Below are 12,184 nucleotides of genomic sequence, written 5' to 3' on the forward strand. Positions count from 1 at the left end.
GACAAAAACTCAAAAAAAAATATGACAAAAATGTGACAAAAATTTGAAAAAAACTCAACAAAAATGTGATAAAAACTCAACAAAAATGTGACAAAAAATGACAAAAACTCAACAAAAATTTGAAAATAATGTGACAAAAAATCAACCAAAAAGTGACAAAAAATCAACCAAAAAGTGACAAAAAGTCAACCAACAAGTGACCAAAAACGTGGAGAAAAAAATATGAGAAAAACTCAACAAAAAAATGACAAAAAACTCAACAAAAATGCGACAAAAATGTGACAAAAATGTGCCAAAAACTCAACAAAAATGTGACAAAAATTTGAAAATAATGTGACAAAAAATCTACCAAAAAGTGACAAAAATTCATCAAAGATGTGACAAAAATTAAAAAAAAAAAAAAAAGGTGACACAACACAGCAACAACACGAGGAGAAATATCAATTTTGTGGGCCTAGCCAAAGAGGGCAGCATGCATTCGGTTTAGCCGGGTGGTAAGAGGTTAATTTATATTTGTAATAATTTATAAATGGTGTGAAGAAATACCCTCATAGTTCTACTTTAACCTCTTACCACCCGCCTAAACTGAATGCATTCTCTCCTCTGTAGCTGTAGGCCAGTCTAACGCCTCATTTGAAAGCTAAGACCCACAAAACTGATATTTTTTCTCACGCTGTTGCCGTCACTTTTTTTTCTCTTTTTTCAATCTCTTTTTTGTCACTTTTGTTACTTTTTTGTCAGTTTTATGTCACTTTTTTACATTTTGCATCCTCGATATGTTCATAAGTTTTGTCGCTATTTTGACGCCACTAAAAAGGGACAAAAGAGTGACGTAAAAGCAGCAAAAAACTAGGAAAAAGAAACAAAAACATGATGAAAACGCAAAAAAAACAAAACAGAAAACGACAAAACAAACCAAAAAGTTTGGATCAGTTTTCTAGGTCTTTCAAATGAGGCATTACACTGTTGCTCTCCAGTCGAGAAGTGCTTAGATTTGGGTAAAGCCAAACTGGAGACAATACGCTTGGTTCAGGTGGAGGGAAAGAGGTTAAATGGGTTTCCTTTACTCAGGTATTTAAGTTCTAAGTCGAGACCCGGATGCGTTTGTGCTGCTAGACCCACGATGCCAACAAACTGCATGAATACAACTCAAAAGGTCTTATCGATATCTTATAACATCCCCCCCCCCACCAGCATAAATGTTTTACGGTTGACAGTGGGGGCTAACTTGACAAAGGTATAAAAAAAGCCCAGCGCAGTTAGACCTTCGTTTACGGCCACACCACTCTGAACACGCCCGATCTCGTCCGATCTCGGAAGCTAAGCAGGGTCGGGCTTGGTTAGTACTTGGATGGGAGACCGCCTGGGAATACCAGGTGCCGTAAGCTTTTTCACCAGCAGAGGGTGTTGTTTCTCACGATACAATTTTTAGCAACAAAATATTTTTCCAGTTATATGCTGATTAAAACTATAAGCTAACTAAAATGAGGTTGCCCTTACTATATTTTGTATTTTATTTAGCAAAACAATCATTAGTCCTGTCAGATCGGCTTGGTCTGAGACTGTCAACAGAGCAGACCCCGCCCACACATCCACCCCCCTCGCCTCCCCCAAAGCCTCCGAGACCACCCCTTTCTCAGCACTTTTTGACTTTTGTTTGTGGGTGGGGAAAGGCTCTTCCACGCCCGTTTAGTTGCACTTTAAAGAGTGGGTATTATGCTTTTTTCAGCCACATAGCACCAGTCTATAGCACACTACAATGATGACCAAACCTTCTGTTTGTCTGTAAATGCAGTAAATTAGAATAACTGCCTTGTATAAAATTGCTCTTTCAAAATGGCGTTAGCAAATGACTTGAAATAGGCCTCTGTCTCTTTAAGAACCTCTGACCCTTTCCGACACGCCCCCTCCACACGCTGTCTGTAGCATCACAACAACACTCCGCTTGTCTCAACAGTATTGAAACTACGATCGGTGCATTTTATTTTTTATTGTTGGAAAGGAGCTACTGTTTATCACTTTGTGAACAATGGCCACACAGGATATGATTTGGAGACGAACCTTCCACACCGGACGCTTGGAAGGGGCTCTTGCCTGAAAAATAACTGCTGTTTGGAGGCTCTCTCTTTGCATCTGCCATGCCCTATGGATCTCTAACTATACCCCCATGGACGACACCAGGATCTGCAGGAGCCCATACGATTCAAAGACGGACATTATCTGTGCAGGTGGACAATGGTTTTTCGAGGTTACCCGTTAGCTTGTTATAATCGACTACAGCTCATTGTTGATGAAAAGTCTGCAATAAACCACAAATGTGTAAAGCCAGGCTCATTGTGTGATCATCGTAAAGGCTGCTTCGAGTAGTTGCCGGCTTTATTGACGTTATTTGTGCATAATATGCTGCCTGTTTCCAATGAATGTTGTGAAGGTGAAGGTTGTTAGCTTGTCGCGGCTAATAGTGCCTTAGCTCCGGGAGAAAACCACTCGGCTACGACTCACTGTAGATGAAATGTGAGCAATAAACTACACAATCAACAAGCCCGGCTCCGTGTGTGATCATCATAAAGGCTGCTTCAAGCAGTTGCCTGTTTAGTGACGTTTTCAATGCATAATATGCTGCTTGTATTCAGTGAATTTTCCCGTTAGCTTGTCGTGGCTAGCTTGTTAGCTCCGGGAGAAAGCCACTCGGCTACGACTCACTGTAGATGAAATGTGAGCAATAAACTACACAATCAACAAGCCAGGCTCCGTGTGTGATCATCATAAAGGCTGCTTCAAGCAGTTGCCTGTTTTAGTGACGTTTTCAATGCATAATATGCTGCTTGTATTCAGTGAATTTTCCCGTTAGCTTGTCGTGGCTAGCTTGTTAGCTCCGGGAGAAAGCCACTCGGCTATGACCCATTGTAGATGAAATGTGAGCAATAAACTTCCAAATCAACAAGCCTGGCTCCGTGTGTGATCATTGTTAAACGGTTCTTTATGTGTGTGGTGGTTTTATTGACTTTATGTGTGCATATTTCTCGTTTCACGTGATGACTCGAGGTTTAGCTTAGCATTAGCTTTCTCCGGAGGCTCTGTGCATCATCAAGGCCCAGCGCAGAACCAGACACTGAAATAAGTGTTCTTGTCGCCGGTTTTAATCCTGGGTGTTTCGGTAACAGAAACACTGATGTGTGTCTTTGTAAAAGTTTCAGAACTGCTGTAACTCCGGTTCAAAACACATGAAGCTAATCCTCCATGATGACTCTGTTTACATCTTAGGGCTAGACACTGCGGGGAGGGGGTTCTGCTGAGGAGCAGTGGTTGGTTACTCGGCTGGTGACGAAAGGTCGGAGGCGTATCCTGGAGGTCGAGGGCGTTTCCTGAAGGAATCAGGCGTTTTATCCCTAAAATGGCCGCCATCAGAGTTTCTACAGATTACTCGAAAATACGTGAATGTGCTAAGGCAACGCTTCAGGCATGTTTTTAATGAGGGAATGACTTAATAACATGATGTAAAGCTTGAAAAAGTCCATTTTGCATAATACCCCCCCTTTAAGCACTATGTTCATGTGTGGCGCTCTCTCTGTGTGTGTAAACTTGTGCTATTACCTGCCCTATTCACCTGATTCCGCCCCGCCCACTTTTTGCCTTGTGTCGGCACTTCCGGTCGAGCGCAAAGCCCGTTCATTTAAACTGAGAACGAGGGAAAATATTCTCCTCTCAAATCTGATGTTTAAAAGATTGATTTGTGTAAAATGTCCAATGTTCATTTGCACCAACATGTCAACACTGCACCGTTTCTCTGCGCGGCCGAAAAACGGATTTGTTTTCGTGTAGTGACTGATTTTATGTTAACTTCCCATGTTTAGTGATAGAGGAGGAGACGCCACGCTGTTCACTTCTTCAGATCTGGGCTGAAACGGACGAATATCACACTTTTGAATATTGTCACCACTTTTAGACAAGTAATTCCCTGTTGGCATCTAACCTCGTGCCACTGTTTGTTTTATAACATTCATTTACGTCCTAAAACACAAAAGGTCCTACGCACAGCCCCAAATGTAATCCCCACAGCCTCCGCTAGATGTCGCCATTGCTCCACCGTCCTTCCCCCTCATCCTCTCCCCACAGGAGCCGCAGACAGCTCGGCTCACAGCGGAGTGAGAGGGAGAGAGGGAGCCCGCAGCAGCAGCCGAACAAGTGTGTGGAAGTTTTGGCGTGGCGCACAACCCGGCGTGTCCGCGCGGAGCACCGAGACACAAACTACCCAAAGTGAGCGGTGAGTGCGTTCTGCTTCTCTAAACTTTTCTCTTAGCATTCCGACCTGCCTGTAGCAACTCATTCTGCATTCTGCGATACTTTGTGCACACTCCAGTGATTTCCCGTTGATAAATCGCCTCTTTGCTGGGGCCACTTTGTCTAATTAAGGCGGATAAACTTGGCCAGGGTGCCATTCGTCTTGCGCGCGGGCCACTATCGGTTTAGTTAAGGCTGCAGACGCATTGATTGCACTTGGATCGCCTCAGTCGCTTGTTGGAGTGAGAAGCTTTGTGAGGTTTGTTTGGAATAGGTTATTAGACATTCAATATCCATAACTTTTTTTTTGCAATTGTTTAAAAAGTAGGATGTATTTTGATTTTAACCCCTTAACTCCCACCTGAACCGAGCACATTTTCTCCAGTTTGGCTTTACCCCAGTCCAAAAGCTTCTGAAAAAAAGGTGTGAAAATAGCGACAGAACTGAGACGAAAACAATCATGGAAATGTGACAACAAAGTGAGAAAACATTGATGAAAAAGTGACGAAAAGTCGATGAAAAAGTGGCAAAAATGTCACAAAAATGTCACAAGAAATTGAAAAAAAATAGAAGAAAAAATTACAAAAATGTGACAAAAATGTTATTAAAATTTGACAAAAAAATGACAAAAATGTGACAAAAAATGACAAAAATGTGACAAAAAAAAATTACAAAAATGTGACAAAAAATGACAAAAATGTGACAAAAAAAAAAATGACAATTTTATAAAAAATAACCAAAAAAAGACAAAAACATTACAAAATGTGACAAAAAATTACAAAAATATTATAAAAAATTGACCAAAAAATGACATAAATTTGATAAAAAATTGACAAAAAAAATGACAAAAATTAGCTAAAAATTTGACAAAAAAAAATAAAAAAAATTGATGAAAAAACCTCTCGGTTCAGGCGGGAGTTAAGAGGTTAAAGAGGTTTTTGTTTTCGAACTGTCACAAATGGGGGGGGGGGGGGGGAATGTTGTGTTTCACTTTGTTGAAATGATGTAATGCTTCATAATGTCACTCACATGCAGAGGTGGGAGAGTTGTCGAAATATTTATTAGCGATACTTTGAAGTGGACATACAATATTGTGTAAAAACCCCTTTTTTAACCATGCTGTTGTGTTTCTTTTCTATCAGACCAGTGTGGTTTTCTTATACCTGACAGTTTCCACTGCTCACTTTCTTCCATTGTCAAAGACTTACCTGGAGTTTTGAGTAATCCTCGGGCTGTTTAATTTCGCTGCTTCTTCTACGGTTTCAGCGATTCGTTCTGCACTTTCTGGATATTATTTTTAAAGCACATAATCGAACATTATTATTATTTTTTATTACGAAACTAAACACTCTAATACACCTTATGTGTGATTTTGGAAGCTCTGTGATGAACAGAAGTGACATAGATGACGATCAAAAACTTGTGAAGAGTCAGGATATTGACATATTATTTATATATTGTGCTTTGTTTACTTTCTTTCTTTAGTCCGAGGGGGCGAGGTGTTAGTCCGAGAGGGCGTGGTGTTGTGTAGCAAACAGCTGTAAAGCCGACACTTCTCTCGCTCTCTGGAGCGTTTGACAAAGCAGAGCAGCTTCACATGGAAAGATCGAAACAGTTGAGATTTTAACGTTTTTCTGAGTTTTTCAAAATTGATCCAAGGACGACTGAGAAACATCCTGTTAAAGTCTTCAATCTGAGAACCAGGCTGTTTAAATGCACACGCCATAAAAAGAGATCAATAACACGCGGTCATGTCAACAATATTGTCGTTGAAAATTGACTTGAAACTGAGATATTTAGGCATTTGTCTCTTCACATAATGTTGGTGTCAGTCCAGAGAGGAGAGAGGGAAGGAGAGTTTCCAAATCTAGGAAAAAAAAGCTTTGGATTACTCAGGAACCGAGGCACATAGAATTAACGTCACCTGTGGAGAGCTTAGATTCTCATCTTTCAAACGAGCCATGACATGTGTCCATAGCTATAACATAGAATACACTGTGGTGCTACAAATATCATGAAAAATGGTCTGGATTGTTGGCACTCAGCAGCTAAATCCCCAAAACAGCGCAGCCTCAATGTGTTGAGGTGCGTTGTTTAGTAGGCCGAGCTGAAGCTGTGAAGCACACTGTGAATCGAAACTGAATGGTCGTTTTTTGTGTGTTTTAAAAAAAAAATTCCTACAGCTAAAAATTAAAGACGGTTTACTTCGCAAATCTCTTTGTTTAAAACAGGTGCGTAGGAGACGGCATAGAGGCCAAACGTAGAACAGGAAAAATCTCTCGCACATACCAGTGTTCCTTTATTAATGCAACATTTCGGCCAATGGCCTTCGTCAGGCAAAATGACCATATTTAAGTCGGGAAAACGTGGAAGAGCTTGGTAGCTTCTATCTTCACCTCGTTTGGAGCCATAGAGGAGGAGAGGCTAAATGCTAACGCCGTCTGTGCTGTGTTTACGTGACTGAGAGTACGCGTGAAGACCAGACACGTACAAATGAACTCGTTTAAGCTCAGGTAAGAACAGATCTCAGTATGTCAGACTAAAAAAGAAGAAGAAAAGAAGCGCAATAATACATTGACCCTTTAATTGTTTGTAAACATTCCGGGCTTTGCTGGAGGCAGGAAGTTAGATTCCTATCTATTTCCATAGATACAGACGGCATCTCGTCATAGAAGGGGGCGTGGCTTCGCCGAGGGGGAAAATAGAATCTTTAGAGAAACACAATTTTTCCCGCTCTTTTTAGCCATTTTCTGGTGGAATATAAACTTTTTTATCACACAAAAATAAAGTCAAATGTAAATCGGGCCAATATGGATATTTTCTCACAACAGATTGTTCAGTAGAAGTGAAAAAACGGCAGTTGTAGCAAGCGCTAGCTAACCGTTAGCATTAGCCCGATGCTAACATGTAGCATCAAGTTAGTATTCTCCGTTATTCATGTATTTATGGGCTGTTGAACCACTTTGCTCCTCTCCATGTCTTTGTATCATTATCTAGTAGAAAACTATATTCATAATTCAGCATTTGTTACAGTAGTTTTTGAATAATTAGAGAAAATTTACATTTTTTCAAAATTGTTTTCCCCCTTAACTGTTTTCAAAAATGACCATATATGGGCGATTCCAGAGATGCCGTCTGTATAGATACAGACGGCAAATCTAGACTTTCTCTTATTATTCAAAAAACGACTTTAACAAATGCTGAATTATGAATATAATTTCTACTAAATAAAGATATAAAGACATGGAGAGGAGCAAAGTGGTTCAACAGCCCATAAATTAAAAAAAAAAACGGAGAATGCTAACATGATGCTACAGGTTCGCATCGGGCTAATGCTAACGGTTAGCTAGCGCTAGCTACAGCTGCCGTTTTTTCACTTCTTCTGAACAATCTGCTGTGAGAAAATATCCATATGGGCCCAATTTAGACTTGGCTTTATTTGTATGTGATAAATAAGTTCATATTCCACCAGAAAATGTCTAAAAAGAGTGAGAAAGTGTGTTTCCCAAAAGATTCTATTTTCCCCCTTGATGAGGCCACGCCCCCTTCTATGACGAGATGCCGTCTGTATCTATGATTCAGTGAAATATCTCAATAATACCGTTATCGCGATATTGCACAGCTGCATATCAAAAGCTACTTCAATATCGTTCAGCCCTGATCCAGATCCAGTCTTTGCTCACTCACTGTTACAGTAACAGTAGAATCCAAAATGTTACACAGTGTGCCTTTAAATGAATCTAGATTTGTTCAGTTTTTGTTCATCAGCATGGAGTTTTTCCCATGTAAGTGTTTCTCACAGTAGGACGAGTAACCAGCTGTTCTCAAGTCAGAGTGCCGTTACTTCAAAATGCTGATAAAAAGTACTGCATGAATGATAAAACCATGCCAAAAAGTACAGTTACTTCAAAAAGTCACTCAAGTAGCTTCCAGAGTAACTGCGAGTCCTACCCGCCTCGAGTCACATGAAAGCAACTGTTTAGCTGTAAATAAATGTTGACTTTCCTTGCTCCACCGTGTTTCGCGTGTGGGATTGCGGCGAGGTCACGCTGCTCTCTGATTGGCCGACCGACGTGTTATCCCGGTGCGCGATGAAAGGAGGAAATAAGCTTTGGGAACAACATTTGGAATACCAGCCATTCCTCCGGTGTCTCCCTCCTCCCCCCCCTCCCTCTCTCTCTCAGGGAGGAGGCGAACTATGGGTTTGGCCGTGACTTTTTTAGCCCGTGGAATTCACTGCGGTACAATGTGGCCTTATGTGAGGTTCGGAGGGAGGCTGGAGGGAGGAGTCGGCAGCATATTTGCTTTACTATATGATTTGGAGCTTTGTGCATTTACATTACGAGTCTTACGCTGACTTGACTTGGCTTTTTGTTGTGTTATAAGATGCAGAAGAGTTACTGACTTCTCTGTCGTGCTGCGTAACATTCCACCCAATACATAGAATAAAACGTATTATTTCTTTGTTTTTAACAGTTAACCTAGATCCTGACCAAACTTATATGGTAGGAATGCAAGTGATGTCACAGCGTAGCAAAGGCAACAGAAGCCGACTGAGGGTTAAGTGTACATTGAATTTGATCTGATTTGACACGCAATACAGACTATTGAAGATTCTGCTTGGCATGGTCATAGATACAGAGGGAATCTCTGGAATCGCCCATATATGGTCATGTTTAAAAACAGTTAAGGGGGAAAACAATTTTGAAAAAATCTAAACTTTCTCTCATTATTCAAAAACTACTTTAACAAACGCTGAATTATGAATATAGTTTTATACTAAGTAAAGATGCAAAGACATGGAGAGGAGCAAAGTCGTTCAACGGCCCATAAATACATAAAAAAAAGGAGTTAGCATCGGGCTAATGCTAATGGTTAGCTAACACTAGCTACAACTGCCGTTTTTTCACTTCTACTGAACAATCTGCTGAGAGAAAATATCCATATGGGCCCGATTTAGACTTGACTTTATTTGTATGTGATAAATAAATTCATATTCCACCAGAAAATGGCTAAAAAGAGTGGAAAATTGTGTTTCCCAAAAGATTCTATTTTCCCCCTCGGCGAAGCCACGCCCCCTACTCCGTTCCGAAATGAGCAGATTGGTAAGAGGTCTAACGCCAAACCGGATGTGCGTCACCGTCCGCCATGATAAGAAGCGTCCGAATTGGGCTGTCAGTTAGGAAGGAGTTGGGGAAAGAAGCCTCAATGCTAGCTATAATAGCCACTTTAACATAGGGACCTCCGATGCTAGCTAATGGCTGCTCTGCTTTTTGACAACGACACCAGGGGCCGCCATTGCTGTAGTACCTCCATATCGCCGCTAGTCCCCCATTTGAAAGCATTGTGCTTTAGACACGTCAACAACAACTTTAAAGCCTGCTCCCAATTTTTTTGGAACCATCTCGAGATAGATATTCCTCTTGTGATAATGCTGGGTTAGTTACCATTAAGGAGACCAGGCTGGTTTTCGCAAGATTTTTTTCCCGAAATCTCGTACTAATGAGGGCCGGACTGTTAGCATTGGAGCTGCGCGAGCTAAACGTCACGCAAGGGCCGAGTCTACAGTGAAGATCCCGCCCTTATGCCCTTTTTAGGAACATGCTTCGTCAGAGCTGGGGACGGGGAGTCTGTAAACCCGCCATGATTTCCCCCCCCGAGTGTGGTCATTATGGTAAACGGGGAGAAGTGAGGAGGAGACGTCTATTCTTTTTAACGGTCTATGATGCTAACTCACCGGTGATTAAGAGCTATGTGCCATCCCATAAGCCACTGCATCGCCAATCCCCCCACCCCCTCGCCCCCCACCTTCGAACTTCATAGTGACAAAATCCATGTTGTCGTCACCACAGCTCAGTCACATGTCAGTGTGTTAAAGAGCCTCAGTAAACGACTTATGAAGCAGTTTGTGCTTTTGTTTTCATTTAGTAGAAACTTAAGCCACATAGATCATTTGCTACTGTAGCTTTATGAAACAGCTGTTGAGATAAAATAACACTAACACTTTTTTTGTGCCTCAAATGTCTTTGTTTGGACACTATGTTGTTGTTGGACACTGTACAGTAGGTGGCAGCATGTGCTTTTGTTTGGCCTGCATTCCACCAATAACTTTGAAGTAGAAGAAAAACAGCTGTTGGTGATGTCACTTCCCCTTCCCCTGGGTAAGGACGGTCGAATTAGGCAAATAGCTCTAGTTCACAAACTGCATAGAGATCTAACAGTCGACCCCATGAAAGGTTAAGGATTAGTTGCTAGTGTTAGTGCTTAGAGGCTATTATTTGATAAAAAATTGACGAAAAAATGACAAAAATGTGACCAAAGAAGACAGAAATGTGACCAAAAATGACAAAAATGTGATAAAAAAATGACAAGAAATTGACGAAAAAATGACAAAAAGGTGACGAAAAATTGATGAAAAAGTGGCAAAAATGTCACAAAATTCTCACAAGAAATTAACAAAAAATTTAAGAAAAAATGAAAAAATGTGACAAAAAAAGACAAAAAATGACAAAAATGTGACAAAAAAAAGACAAAAAATTACAAAAATGTGACCAAAATGTGATAAAAAATTGACGATAAAATGACAAAAATGTTGCAAAAAAATTACAACAATGTGATAAAAATTAAAAACATTTTTTTTTAACAATTTTTACGAAAAAAAAAAGACAAAAATGTGACAAAAAATGACAAAAAAGTTACAAAAATGATTGAACACCCAACAAAAAAATGATGGAAAAAAAATCTGATGACATGAGGAAAAAGATCCTCTCGGTTCAGGCGGGAGTTAAGAGGTTAAAGAGGTTTTCGAACTGTCACAAATGCTAGTGTTAGTGCTTAGAGCAGGGGTGCCCAAAGTGGGGCCCGCGGGCCGAATTTGGCCCGCCGAAGTAATTCTGTTGGCCCGCCAGAGAGTGACCTACTTTTGCGCTGCGTGTGGTCAATATTAACTCTCTTCCATTCACTCTAAATATGGATGCAGTTCACTTTTTGACCACCAGCGTCAAATTGGGGGCGCTGTTTCACTCCTTTCACAAAGTTAAGGAAACACTGTTGTGGCGTCTTGGTGTTTATCAATCACAGAGCGTTGTAGCATCAACTTTCAGAGTTTTCCAACTTTTATTGCAAAGGTTGTTGACGTCAACAACTGTATACCGGTATGTTAAAAAATGTACTTTAATTGATGCTGAACTGACACTTTCAAAATAATCTAATAATGCGGCATTTTCTTTGAGTTAAAGAATGAGGTAAAGTTACTTACTGAGGTGCTGTAGATACAGGTGTTTTTTTTGCACTAAATTGCTACAATTGTTGATATTGTTTTACTAAAACTAGGCTTTTGCCATAGTTACCATTTGTTTTAACCCCTTAACTCCCACCTGAACCGAGCACATTTTCTCCAGTTTGGCTTTACCCCAATCCAAAAGCTTCTGAGACGAAAACAGTGATGAAAATGTCACAAAAATATCACAAGAAATTGACAAAAATGTGACGAAATGTGACCCAAAAAATGACAAAAAATTACCAAAATGTGACAAAAATGTGATAAAAATTGGACAAAAAAATGACCAAAAAAATGACAAAAAAGTTACAAAAATGAGTTGAACACCCAACAAAAAAATGATGGAAAAAAAATCTGATGACGTGAGGTAAAGGTTCCCTCGGTTCAGGTGGGAGTTAAGAGGTTAATATCGCATGTTATTTGCATAGATAACTTTATAATTTGCAGTTATATGTGTTTTTTGTGCTTGACATCGCCGTATTTGGCCCGCGACTCACAGGCACTTTTTAATTTTGGCCCTCGGAGATAAAAAGTTTGGGCACCCCTGGCTTAGAGGCTATAATTTGATGGTTTCAGACGCAGCTTTAGTCTCTTACATGCTAACAGTGGTAGCATGCTAACGCC

This window comes from Gobius niger (genome assembly GCF_951799975.1).
Source record: "Gobius niger genome assembly, chromosome: 4".
NCBI lineage: Eukaryota > Metazoa > Chordata > Actinopteri > Gobiiformes > Gobiidae > Gobius > Gobius niger.